Source organism: Heterocephalus glaber, unplaced genomic scaffold (assembly GCF_053883595.1).
Source record: "Heterocephalus glaber isolate CG9 unplaced genomic scaffold, H.glaber_assembly_v1.0 deba00000809, whole genome shotgun sequence".
Taxonomy (NCBI): Eukaryota; Metazoa; Chordata; class Mammalia; order Rodentia; family Bathyergidae; genus Heterocephalus; species Heterocephalus glaber.
In genome coordinates, this window is record NW_028258163.1 from 3,192,497 (window position 1) to 3,207,229 (window position 14,733).

Below are 14,733 nucleotides of genomic sequence, written 5' to 3' on the forward strand. Positions count from 1 at the left end.
GAGGATGGGAGATAACCTGAAAAAAGACAGGATCCTGGAACTTTGGTACACCTATAGAACAGTGTAGTGAATACAAGACCAGAGTGAAGCACTCACCCAATCACTGCATACCTAAATGTGCCACAAGGTGGAAAAGGAAAGCAAGTCAAGCTACACTTAGTTTAGGCAGAGCTCCAGGCATATTAGACATAAGGTAAAAAAGGGGAAAAAAACCTTGTTTTTGTCTGAAAAATAAACCAAATGCGATTTTAATATTACCTTAAACACCAACAGGATTTTATACAGTTTACCTTTACTAAAATTGTTAACTGTGATCTGATTGAACCACTGGAGGGCAGAGAATAACTACTAAAAGACAAGAAAAAGTTGCATTGAAATAGAGAATACATAATCCAGCACTTGGGGAGTCTGAGGCAGGAGGATTGCTGTGAGTTTGAGCCCAGCCTGGGCTACACAGTGAGTTGAAGGCCAGCCTGGACTACATAGCGAGACCTTGCCTCAAAACAAACAACAACAAAAAAGATTGTAAATTACAGATATTACACAGGACCAACATTTTTTCTTCTACCCAACATTCTCCAGGTTATCTTTTTTGGTACCAGGGATCGAACTCGGGTCCTTGCGCTTGCGAGGCAGGTGGAGGAACCACTGAGCTAAATCCGTGGCCCTTTTAAATCAGTTAAATACTTTAGTACTAACTATATACTAACTAGACACTAAATCATAGTTAAATGAATAAAATAAAAAACAAGTCCCTGAAAGAAGCTTAAATTCAAGCCAGCCAAGGTGGTGCACGCCTGTAATCTCAGCACTTGGGAAGCTGAGGCAGGAGGATCACTGTAAATTTGAGGCCAGCCTAGGCTACTTAGTGAGTTCAAGGCCAGCCTGAACTACATAATGAGACCCCATCTAAAAAAATTAATTAATTAAAATAAATAAATAAGAAGCTTAAGTTTAGAATGCAAAGCCAGGATAATGGTATTTCAAAACTGCAGTTTTCAGGGTAGAAATAGTCTTTTGGAAACTGCAGGTATGCACTGAGCCTAGGAGATGTACAGACTATAAAGAAAGAGAACTCTTCAATAGTGGTCTTGGAGAAATAAAGTTAAAGAGTGAGAAAGGAGGAGTCAATATTGTAAGCAACAGCTATGAAGTTTGTAAAAAAGAGTAATGTTACACAGAATTTGGAGATAAGGCTGCCTCTGAAGGAATAAAACATTTAAGCAGATCTCCACAACAGACAGGTAAGAATAGTATCAGGTAAGAAGAGCAAGCTGGACCCAGGCATGGTGGCACAAGCCTGTAACCCCAACACTCTAGGAAGATGAGGCAGAAGAATCACAAATTCAACCTCAACCTGGGCAACTTTGCAATACCCTGTCTCGAATTTTTTTTTTTTTATTTTTTTAAAGGGCTGGGAATGTAGCTCAGTGAAAAGGTTAAAATCCCAGTATTGCTAAGTACATACATACATACATACATAAAAACAAACAATACAGGGGGCCAGGGATTTAGCTCAGTGGTTTCGCTGCCTGCTGCGCAAGCGCAAGGACCAGAGTTCAATCCCTGCTACCAAAAACAAACAAACAAACAAACACTACAACAAGCTCACTTCATAGGAAAGTAAAACTATGATATAGGTAGTTTATTTGCATTTATTTTGAGCAAGAATAAGACAAAGATGTCTAGTTTTTGTTTGTTTTTGTTGGGGTTTTTTCTCAGTACTGGGGATTGAAATCAGGACCTTGCACTTGCAAGGCAGGCATGGCACCAGAGCTAAATCCTGGGCCCCTATACAGGTAGTTTATTCACTTTTGAGTAATAGAAAATGACATGTCCTTCCTTCTGTTCAAAATCAGTCCATCCATCTGTACTCCTGACCCATATCAAGACCCCCAACACCTTCGATCTCCTTCAATACTTTTGTTGTACTAAACATATCGCATCTTAAATCTCCATTTCTCCTCTATTAGATCTTTTCATGCCTCACCCTAACAAGAAAATCTTTCCTGCTTCTTTCTCCTCTTAGCAAGTTGTTCTCTTGGCTTTTTCCACCTCCCTTTCATCTTTCTCCCATTCCTCTCCTTCTCTTCTCCCCCACCCCCACTACTGGGGGAAAAAAACTGGGGATTAAACCCAAGGCCTTGGCACTGAGCTACAACCCAAATTCTTATTTTTTGAGACAAGGTCTTACTAAATTGCTAAGCTGTCCAGTCAGGACTCCAATTTGGGATCTTCCTGTCTCAGCCTCTCAGAATACTGGGATTACAACCACGACTTTATCTGCTTATCTACTATATTTGACACTGTTATTGCTGCCTTTAAAACTTTCATGAATACAATGGCCAGAAAACAGCAGGCACTTAAATATATGTATCTGAATAAATGAATACGGGACTAAAAAAGCAGTCCATACCAATAACAATCAATCAATTACATGATTTGCTCCATCCTTGGCACTCAGAAATAAACAGAAACCCAGGATTTAGGATTAGCAAGGCCAAGTAACAGAAATACTAAAATGGATCTAGAGTGCTAAGAAAAGCACCATGTTTATTATTATTAAATAAACATTTAAATTTTGGGGGGGAGGACATTTAATTTTTATTAAATATTAAGTGATACAAAGACTCCCTACATATGATAAAAACTATACTTGTGTGAAGTACTTTGCATCTGAAATGTCCCCCACAGGTCCATGTGTTAAAGGCTGGGTCCCCAGTCCATTGTTGGAAGATGCTGGAAACCTTTAAAAAGCAGGGCCTTGTGGAAGCCTTAGGTCACTGACAGACTGCAATTGAGGGAACCATTGGGACACTGGTGTCTTGTTTTTTCTCTCCCTTTGCTTCTTCTTCCTCTACCACATCCTCCTGTTATGATAGGCTGCCTCAAAACAGACCCAAAAGTAATGGGGCCAAGCAATCATGGTCTGAAACTGTGATCCAAACAAAGTTAACCTTTTTTCCTGGTTAACTTACTTTTTTCTGCTTTATCGTGTATTACTGAGGAACGAGCCCAGGCCTTGCATGCCCTAGGCAAACATGCTACTACCAAGTTAAACCTTCAGCCCCATCTTTCTTCCTTATAAATTGATGTATCTCAGATATTTGTTAATTGTAACAGAAAGTTGACTAATAGTGTGTCTTGGGTTACATATGAAGTAGAAAAGAGTTAAGCATAAATCAGCTGGAAGAACTAAATATTTAAGAGCTAATAAAGTTTGCTTTTACAAAAGTTATGAGAAGCAAACTAGCAAAAGACACACATGAAAATGTACAATTCTCGCAGTCACAATGAAAATTCACTCTTATCTTGGTTTTAGGAGGACTTCTTCCCAGTTTCTCTTATTCTCATCTTCATTTTAAACTACTCGAGTTGCCAATGTAGTGAGAATTTTCCTCCAAACCCCAGGCAAATTAACTCCGTCTCACAGTGCATACACTGCACTTCTCACACAAACTGCCATGTCCCAAGGCTGTGTGCCAGACTGCAGCACAGTAAGGCTGCCCACCACTGCACCGCACAGTGCTTACTGAGACCAGCTGACTTCCTGATGGGCTGGGAGTGGAGTGCTCACAGCTTCTCCCAAGGACCCTTCTTGCTTTTGATCCTGTTTTTGCTGTTTTAATCGGTGCCTGATAAAACTAACAGCCTAGTACAGGAGGAGGTAGTGGTTTGGTCATGCTGCAGCCCACAAGTTGTCTGCTGCTCTGTAAGCAACCCTAATAAACTCATTTGCTCACTAAGCTGGACTCAACGAAGTTGTCGTTTGGTCTATCAGGTCTCTTGCAGTTCATAGGCAAAGGTATCTTTTACATCTCTCTAGGAAATGTATGCAACATCTGGCACCTAAAGGACACAACAAATCCAGAGATGAGTCATGGAAGTGTCTGAGGGGGAATCCCAGAGTGGCCATCCTCCAGGATGTGGTATGGAGTAGTGTGCCTCCTAGATAGTGTAGTCTACCATGAGTGAGAGGATGCCCTTAAAATGCCTAACAGACTGGACAGCATTCTGAAATCCCTGAAGGTAGTCTTTATGGGACAGGATTGCAGGAGAGCTGTAGCCATTGTAACAAGGCCCCTGTTGTGGGTACTAAGGTACACTCCTGAGGCTTGAGCTGTCTCCCCAGAGGGAAACTGCCTGCTGAAAGTCTAAATTCACACATAAAAAGGATATGTAAGTAGCATCCCCCATATTAGCCACTGATTTAGCAAAAAAATTAAAGGAGAGGACAAGATAGAAATCCCACCCCTACGGGGCTGGGGATTTAGCTCAGTGGTTCCAGCACCTGCCTCACAAGCACAAGGATCCAAGTTCGATCCCCAGTACCAAAAAAAAAAAAAAGAAATCCTATCCCTTTATTCTTACAGCTAGGGAGGCAAAAAGAAAAGACAGCACAGGTAGGTCTACATTGTTCTAGCAAATCCCACCTAGAACCCAAAAACCTGGAATCCATGGGAAGAATCAGATATTGAGGAGAAAAATAAGGGGATAAAGGTTGTGGAGAACATCCTCCAAGTCCAACTGTTAATACAAAGGAAGGCAAAGTCCATGATTTGGCATGCAAGTGGAGACATTAGTAACAGTCCTATTCAGAAAACTATGGTCACCAGAAAATGCTCTGCCTCTTAACTACTGGAATTAGGAAAACTTTCAAGCAAGCAGTAAAAGACCTTCTGACTGCTTGGCCTATGAGGCTTTAGGATATGGGGGCAGGTGGGATCAACTTAAGCTCGATGGAGGCAGAAAAACTGAGCAATGTAAACAACCCATCCCTCCCAGAGACAGGGATTGCTGCACAATCTCCAGCAATTTGAGGGCAACCACTCTCTTACAGAATGTCTCAAAAGGGCCATCAGGGACACCTCATGGAAATAAGATTTCACTGAGGGGCAGTACTGTTAAGGAGGGAGGGATACCCAATTCACCAGTCAGATAAAATCTTGTTTACTAGGAACCTAAGACAAAAGCTAACCCCCAGTGGCCTTAGGCCACTATTGGAGCCTGAACTCTATAAAATAGGAGAAGCAGCTCAGGCAGATTAAGTGGCTTGGATTGCCATGCAAACCAAATACACAAAGTGAAAAAAAAAAAAAAAAGTAAGGTGGGCTGAGGATTTAGCTCAGTGGCACCTCGCCTGCCTGGCAAGTGCAAGGTCCTGAGATGGACCCCCCCCACCCCCGCAAAACAACAACAAAAAAGTGTGGAGGAGACACACTCAGGTGACCAAGAACCAAATGTGGCAGGATTTGTGCCATGCTGGAGTGCCACTAGAACAGATTAATAAAAAGCCCAGTTCAGTTCTGGTAAGTTAACAACTGTTCACTAAAAAAGAAAAAGGGAGAAAATACATGTCATGACTTCAGCATACCCTGTTGAGGAGTCTCATGGGGTGGGAACCTCCTCAGCTGCTTCCCTGATGGGGGAGGGAGGCTCCATGTCAAGCTACAAATATACTGGTTTCCTAGTAATGTACAAAACCCAGGAGCCCTGGTGCACACCAAGGCAGAAGGCATCCTAATTCGTGGCAACTCCCACAAACATCAAGGGGAATGGGCAGCTGTAGATGGATATGGAGAGAAAATAGCACAGGTAAAAAGACTAAGCTAGTACTAGGGAAAACTATCCCCCAGCTCCTGTTTATATCACCCTCTTAAGAGGAAAACATAAGAATAGATGTGTTATGGAGCACACCACGCACACCAAGACAGAGAACTCCATCTGAGGATACAGACTGTAAAGGCAGTGACACAAGGCCAAACAAAATAGAAACTAGTGAGGCCGCCTATCCCATGTAGGGTAGTTAATATCAAGTATTATAAACTGTCAGGGGGATACACAAAAATCACAGCCACTATTAAGAAATTTAAAAAGTTAAAAATTGTTCACTCTAAACTGGGCATACTGGTGTTCACCTGTAATCCCAGCACTTAGGAGGCTGAGGCAGGAGAATCACAAGTTTGAGAACAGCCTGGACTACATAGTGAGAGCCCCACTGTACATGGTAGTGCATACTTGTAATCCCAGAAATCAGGAGACTGCAGCAGGAGGATCACTGTGAGTTCAGGGCCAGCCTGAACTACACAACAAGACCCTTTCTCAAAAGACAAAAAAAAAGTCGTATGTCCATTACACAGTCCTTTCAATAGTTCAGTGTGGTCAGTGAAAACCAGATGGCTCATAGAGGATAACTGGAGATTACAGAGAGTTAAATAAGGTGGGATCCCTCATCCATACCACTATGCTCAACACTGCTCTCTTGACTGAACAACTGACACAGACTATGGGATCCTCTCATGCCGTTTTGGACCTTGTTTTGGACCTTCAGTACTCTGGTAGCTGCTGAGTCCCATGACCAGGCTGCATTAACTTCAAAGGCAGAGCAGTGGACCTAGCTATGCAACCCCACATTTGTCTTGGGTGGTGGCCTAGGACCTTGGCTTGTTATCCTGCCCACCTACTAAAAATGTTGAATTATACATATGGTATGCTAACTTCTGAGAGAATACAGATTTTTAAAAAATATACATACCTGGAGGATACTGTATACAAGGGCACCTAAAGGAGTGGGGATAGGAACTAATCCTCCCATGGAACAACAGCCTAAAACTGCTAAAAGGTTTTATGCTTGTGCAAGACATACATAATACCTAACAAAATTATTTAAAACTTTTTACAGCAGCCAGGGATTTAGCTCAGTGGTTCTGCCACCTGCCTCACAAGCGCAAGGTCCCGAGTTTGATCCCCAGTACCAAAAAACACAAAACAAAACAAAAAGAAAACAAAAAATTTTTACAGCAGCCTTTACCAATGAATGCAAAGCAATTACAGGTGCTCTTAGGACTCTTGGCAGTGTCAACATATTTTCACGACCCACTTGCTCAAATTTCCCACCTTCTATACTACTTGGTTAAAAAGGAGGACCATATAGGATTCAGACAAAAGATCTCAAGAGACTTTTGAGCAAGGTAAAACATTTTGGAGCAGGCTAAACAGTTATTTGCCCCAATACCCTAACGTGTGTTTGTTGTAGAGATTACTGGAAGCCCCAAGGGCTATACTTGAGGGCTGTGCAATTGCTTCTCGGCCTTTTGGCTAAGATCAAGCGTACTTGAGGGCTGTGGCTGAAACAATCTGAATGGACAGTTCCAACAGGTCCCAGTCATGGAAAGGGCCAGAAGCCCAGTGTACAATATGGGAGCAACGGTTTCTGACTGCATATGAAACCCTGCATCAGGTGGAATCCATCCCTGGATCTACTTCAGAAACATTAAAAACAGCATATCCAATAAAAGGCTAGACTGAAGGCCTTTTGGTCAGGTCAACCTCCTTTCTGGGGCAACACAAAATCAGACTTTGCAAAAGTGGCACGCGTACTTGGAATATTGTGGACTCCTATCTGCCAGGCCTATGACAGATGTCCTGCAAACTATGCTGGGGCCAGTGTCATTCCAAGGTACTGCAGCACCCCTAGTGATGGAGCCAAAAGCTAAGCCAGATAAGGTGCTGGAATGGACACCACCCATTCCTGAAGATGTTTAGTACACCAATGGCCTAGTCAGGGAATAAAGTAGGGAGGACAGCAGTGGTAATACAGATGAATACAGATACCACAGGGCTAGAGTCGAGCAGGGACAAACAGCCAGTAGACTGAGCGAAGGGCAGTATTGATGTGGTGACTCATGAGAAATGGGTGGTCTTAAAAGACTGACCCTGTGGATGGCATAATGGAGAAAGGAGTACCAGCAGGCACTTGGTAGGTCACTATGGGAACAAAAGATGCAGAAAGATAGGTATAAAAGAATACAAAATGAGTCAGAGCCACTAACAGTCTTTCATGTAGCTGGCCACAGCCTGCTAAGTAATCACGAAGTTAATGTCTTTACAAAGGTGTAAGGTATTTGTCTCAGAAACTTAGAAAATCTGCCCATTGGGTGGGTGCATGTGAAGTCTTGGCACAGAGGGGCCAACATGGACCATAAGATAGCAAAGACTGCAAGGATTCCTCCAAAGTATTCTGACAACCATTCTACAGTCTTAAAGGATGGACGCACTAGCTGAGCAAGTGCACAAGTCAGCATGTCCCATACAAGATTGCCAGGTAGTTATATTGGGCCCATCCTTATGAGTGAAGGTTGGAAATATGTACTCACTTGTGTGGCCAGTGAGTGCCACAGGCCTCTTGAAAGTGTTGCGCTATAAAACAGACACTGAGAAAGGCACTATTAAAGGGCTTACTCAGCTCAGTGTTACGTACACGTGTCCATGGAGAACTGTCAGTGAAAATGACACTCATTTCACCAAAACTGATGTGCAAAACTGGGCTGAGGACAATCAATTACAATGGTACTTTCACCTGCTTTACAATCGCGCAGGTGTTGGCTTAATTGAGAGCAAAATGGGTTATTAAAGCAACAGTTAAAAGGTTTTAATGTAGGCACCCTGCATGGGTGAGAAAAGGTACTTCAAAAGCCATAAGGTTGCTGAATGAAAATCCCAGTGTCAGAAGTAGGCTACCTCCCTGAGTTATTGGTCAGGGAAGCCCTTGAGTCCACCCTCATACCATACAGATGGAGTTGGTTGCATACCAAAACTGGACAGTAAGTCCCTATTGCTAAGGACACCACATACTTTGCCTATAGGACATGAAAAAAATGAAGGTGGGACTAAGCCATAAGCTTCCTCCTTATTGGCTAATGTTCATAGTGCCGGAGTATACTATGCAGGCTTTCAGTAGAGAACTGTTACCAAGGATCCTACTTGGCCAGGGACCTCATGTGTTATACTACCTGCTACCAGGCAAGATTCACCTACTAGTTCAGTAGTGACACAACTGGTCTAAGTACAGCCAACCACTTTCCAATTGGATCTTAAGCCTGCTCCAAGGGAGAGGACTCACATTTGATAATACAAGACAGGACAAAAACCTATGGCTGAGGAAGTCATAGGCCCCAATGGGAAAGCCACTACTGTTTTGTTCAATGGATATGATGTGCCAGTGCAACTGGCCTAAACATTTGTGTCTGCACACATAAGATTATGGCTGCTACTGGCCAGAGCTGAGGGAAACCTCTTCTTGTAATGGCCAGCAACCAGAGCAACAACCCACAATAAGTCTAACTACTGGGTATGTGGTAAACTTCCCCTCTCCTGGAGTGGGGTGCCCTTGTCCCCCCAGAACTAGAGTACTATAACTTCACAAGGACCCCAGAACCAAGACAAGGCCTTCCTTTAACACAGATAAAACGGAACACATGTCCTGACAGAAGGATAAAGCCTTAGCAACAGCAAGAAAATATGTAAGTGAATCCCAACCAGACACACTTCAGTGAGGAACAGAGCTACATGGATGGTAGCTAACTGTGAGCATTTGTACATTTATGCCCCCTTGTGTCTTGAAAGAAATGAGACTGGCACTTCCCTCTATCAACATAAGGGATGGTCGCCATCTGAAAGCTGTGTAAACATCATACAGGTATGAAATATAAAATGGACTGGGAAACAAAGTGCCACCTACTGCTATCCCCCTTCAGGAACCAGGTGGCTATGCGGGGTTCATTTATAGACATACTTGCCCTACCACTGGACTGGCACATGTACACTAGAATTGCCTTTTCTGCCTGGCTGGTTTATGATACCTTGCCCATTAGGCTCATAAATCTGCCAGCACAGGGGGCCTGCTCCTCCAGAAAACTAACATGATGGGAATATCCCCTCAACCCTGTTCATGCCTCAAGCAGAGACATTAGATGCCTTTGTTCAAGTACAAGCTCTTGTCAGCCTTACCGCCAAAGCACTACACTATACACATGAAGACATCTTCCGGTGTTCAACCAAGAAACCACACATATCTGATGAGTAGTACTGCAAAACAGAATGGCCTTGGACATGTTAACTGCTGCCCACAGAGCCACTACTTGCTGTGCTTACATCCTAGGTAATAAGGCTAATATAACAGGTGCTTCAAACCACCTAAAGGCAGGTATTCTTGATACAGATCATTCAAATGTCCAAGAAATCTTTACACACTGGCTAAGCTCTCTACTTGGCTACTGAGGACATGTACTTTTGAATGCTGTTTATATCTTTCCAGGAGTGAATGTCTACTGCTAAAATGTGTATTGTTGCTGAGCACGATGGTGTACAGCTGTAACCCCAGCACTTGGAAGGCTGAGGCAGGAGGACCACCCTGAGGTCAAGGCCAGCCTAGGCTACAGAGTGAGTCCAAGTCCAGCCTGAACTGCATAGCAAGACCTTGTCTATAAAATTAAAATAATAAAATTTTTAAAAACAAAATGTCTATTGTTGCTATGGTATAATAGCCCAGCGCTCAGCTCTTAGTCAAAGGAAATAACACTCCTCCCAGGCTCAAGGAATATCAGGAAAGAAGGGAGAAAAAGATTGTAAGAGCCAGAGAAAGGGGTGGGTGTATACTGAGAATTGTCGTCCAAACCCTAGCTAAAGTAACTCCATCTTGTAATGCATACCTCCCTCCCCCAACACACACTGCCAGCTACTAAGGCTGTGTGCCAGCCTACAGCATAACAAGGTCATTCATCACTTCAACTAGACAATGTTTAATGAGATCAGCAGAATTTCCTGATAAAGATGTGCTGAGAGTATACAACTTCTCCCAACTTTTCTTGCTTTTGCTATCTTAATCAGTACTATAAAACCAGTAGTCTAGCACAGGACAGGTGACAACTTCAGTGGTGCTGCAGCCCATAAGTTGTCCAATGACTTGTAGGTAACCACTGGTAAACTCAATCACTAAGATGGACTTATCCAAGTTTTTCTTTGGTCTGTTGGCCCCCACGCAGTTTGGAGGCAAATGTTTCTTTCACATCTCTCCAAAAAGTTTATGCAACACCAATGTTAGCAGCCATACTTATAGAAACAATCTTGACCTATAAAGAAACTTTTGCAAATACATATTTATTATAGATTCAGAGACCATGACTCCCATATCTTATAGTGCTATAACACCCTAATCCTCTTTCTCCAGTTTGGAACATTTATATGCCATACACAAAAGAAATAGTTTTCTCAAACAATTGACTGCAAACAAAGGTTATAAATTTGTACAGTATTTTAAGTTTCAAAAGGACTTTAAGATATACAAGTACTAGGGAGGGACTGAACCCAGGGTCTTCATTCTGAGCCACATTCCCAGATTTTTTTTTTTTGGTACTGGGGATTGAACTCAGGACCTTGTGCTTTCGAGGCAGGCAGCAGAACCACTGAGCTAAATCCCTGGCCCTCCCAGATTGTTTTTTGTTTTATTTTTCATTTTTAAGGAGGAGAGGTTTATGCTGGCTCATGGTATCAGAGGGTTCAGTTTATGCATGGTTGGTGAGGTCCTAGGCACAAACTACATAATGGAAGGGCATGGTGGAGGAAAGCTGTTCAACCCATGGCAACCAGAGCGCAGAGAGCCTCAGCCCTTTTTTTCTTGACAGGGTCTCACCAAGTTGCCCAGGCTGGTGCTGAATTTGAGATCCTCCAACCTCAGCCTCCCAGGGGTGGGAATTATACATGTGCACCGCCATAACTAGCTTATTTGTTTCATTATTTACTTACATCAAGCTATGAAACAGATATGACAGTATTGATATTTTTTTAGAGCTGGGAATGTAGCTTGGTAGAATGCAGCTTAATAATAGAGTGCTTATCTAGCATGCAGGAGGCCCTGGGTTTGACCCTCAATAAAATCAAAAGAAAAAGAAAAAGAAAGAGAAGGTAGGAAGGTAGGAAAGAAGATTGGAAGGAAGGAAAGTAGGAAGGTAACAAGGAAAGAAAGAAGGAAGGAATGAAGGGAGGGAGAGAGGGAGGGAAGGAGGGAGGGAGGGCGGGCAGGGAAGTCAGCCAGCCTAAATTGTTAAGACAAAATTGTTAATTACAAATCACATGGGCCAGGGATTTAGCTCAGTGGTTCCAGCGCCTGCCACACAAGCGCAAGGTCCCAAGTTCGATCCCCAGTACCAAAAAAAAAAAAAAAAAAAATCACAGCGTTAATAACAGGTAAACTAGGCATGGTAGCGCATGTCCATAATCCCAGCACACAAGAGGTTGAGCCAGGAGGATTGTCACAATTCAAAGCCAACCTGAACTACACAGTGAGACCTTGTCTCAAAAATTCAAAACAAAAAAAAAATTTTGTCAAATATTACTTGCTTTTATTTTACTTTTTAATTTTTTTCTTGGGGGGGGGGGGTCTCACTATCATGGCCTGAAGCTCAAGATCCTTTTGCCCCAGCCTCCTAAGTAGTTAGGATTGCAAACATACATGACCATACCCAGCTACTTTTAAAGTTTTGAGGAGCTAATGATGTAGCTAAAGGTAGAGCACTTGCCTAGCATGTGCAAGGCATTGCTTTCCATCCCCAGAACGTAACCCCCAAACAAAAGTAAATGATTTTCTTTGGTGGTGCTGGGGGATAGTACCCAGTAGTGTTCTACCACTCAGCTATATCCTCCGAATTTTTTTTTTTGAAAGGGTTTCAATTAAATTACCTGGGCAGGACAGCCTCCTTAAGTGATGGGAATATAGGCACATGGCACTAGGCCCAGGCATACATGAATTTTTGGTCCCAAGTGAACCCAAATCTCCATTTTAATGTGTTTTTATTATTATTATTATCTGGAGAGCTCCTCACAACAAACATCATATAAACTCGGCATTGTTTCAAAGTAATTAGACATGAAGCACTTACTTAACACTTATTTACCCAGCACTAGAAGCAGCTAAGAGAATTCAGCAGTGTAAGGCAAGCTTCCAATCTCAAAGAATTCCTTTCTAAAAAAGAAAAAGAAAAAGAACCAGAGGCATTAAGAAACTTAAGAACAACAGACGGCATAAATGAGGTATTAAATCAAGTGGTACTGACTGGTGTTGCAAAAGTTCAAACAATAAAGCAACAAAGACTGAAGGGAATCAGCGGAAGATCAGCCAAGTATACTCCCAGAGAGAATACTCTCCTCCTCCAGTGCCAAGTACTATCAAAGTAAGACTCCTCGATGCTGTCATCAATGAAAATCATCCTACCTGGATCACTCTGATAAGTTATACAGGTATAGTCCTTGTCTCAGAGTGTTTAGGATGAAAGATGATAAAGTACAAACACTGAAGATTACAGCTAGGCATAGTAACACATAGGCTTGCAATCCCAGCACTCAAGAGAACTGAGGGGTATCTCTGCAACTTTGAGGCCAGCCTGTGCTACACAGTGAGTTCAAGGTCTGCCTGAACTACATAGCGAAACCTTGTCTCAAAAAAGAAAAACAAAAAAAGAAAGAAAAAAAGAAAAAGTTATAGTTCATCACCAGGGTGGATCCTGAGTGCTGGAAACAACTGCCTTTTTTTTTCCTTTTCTGCAGTGCTGAGTATTGAACCCAACACCTCACATATACTAGCCATTCACTCTACCACTGAGAAGCTCAATAATTTTCTTGATTCAGATAGTGGATCAAGGTGAATTTATTTTGCAAAAATATATCAAGTTGTATATACATGATATGTGTACTTTTCTATATGTTACACTGTAGTAAAAAATTTAAATAAAAAAAGATTACAGCCAAAAAAAAAAAAATTACAGCAGCATGGTAACACACACCTGTAATCTCAGCACCCTGGGAAGCTGAGGCCAAAATACTGCAAAATTCAATCCCATCCTGTGCAATTTAGTGACAGCAAGACCTTGTCTCAAAATAAAAAATACAAAAAAGTTATGAGGACATAGCTCAGTGCAAAGACTCTGACTTCAATCCCTAGTACTGCAAAGAATAAAAATAAAAAATAAACTATTTTAGCTCCAGATCTAATTATTCTCTCTCACAAGTACCACTTATGCATCTTTCACTGCCTACTAGAGATCACCACCCAGATGTTCATTATCTCAGACTCCCATCTTTCCTTCACAAATCAAAATCCCAAACCAGAGGTGGTGGCACACACCTATAATCTCAGTATTTGGGAGGCTAAAACAGGAGGATCATTAGGAGTTTGAGACCAGCCTGAACTAGTCAGTTCAAGGCCAAGCTGAACTACATAGCAAGACCTGGTCTCAATAAACAAAATACACACACACACAAACACACACACACACACACACACACACACAAAACCAGCTCATTATCCTGAAACTCCAGGTTCCCAAGAACAGGGCATAACCCTCCCTTCTCTTTAACTTCATGGTCTATCATAATACCCCTAAAAACCTCATTCTAACCAAACACTGCAGAATGTATGTACACCTCCCACCAGTTGGCCTCAGCTCACAATATTCAACACTCCACCTCCCCTAACTTACTTGATACACATCAATTTTTCTCTAAATCATTATTTCTTCTGTAAATAAATTTCTTTCTCAGTGGGGCAAAGGAAAGGAGAAAAATACATTAAAGAAACAACACAAGCAAACTCATAAAGGCTTGAATATTCATATGAAAGTCATAATACACACATATAACATTTAGTCTCCCGTGACTGAGCACAAAGGCATGGTAAGACAGATGGAAGATAAAGCTACTCAGTAGGTCAGTGAAGAGCCATATGAACTCCTGCAAACTACTTAACCTCTATGGCCTTAAATTTCTTTAACAAAGTGAAAGTTTTAACAGTGCCCAGGTTATAGTGTTGTGGTAACAATATTCATTCAGCCAATATTTTCTGAGAGCTTACTTTATGCACCATAACTGTTCTAGACACTGCAGAAACAGCCTTAAACAAAA

General features: G+C 42.1%; 1 protein-coding gene across 5 annotated transcripts in view; it reads right to left on the reverse strand.

Moving 5' to 3' along the window:
* Positions 1 to 14,733, reverse strand: part of Mga (MAX dimerization protein MGA) — a 142,342-nt gene that overhangs the window by 103,609 nt on the left and 24,000 nt on the right. The window contains exon 2 of one of the 5 annotated variants that reach the window (XM_087207420.1): positions 12,717 to 12,799. The exons of the other annotated variants lie outside the window; for them this stretch is intronic. The gene's annotated coding sequence lies outside the window, so the exon portion shown is untranslated. The remainder of the gene's footprint in view (positions 1 to 12,716; positions 12,800 to 14,733) is intronic. 5 annotated transcript variants of the gene reach the window in all.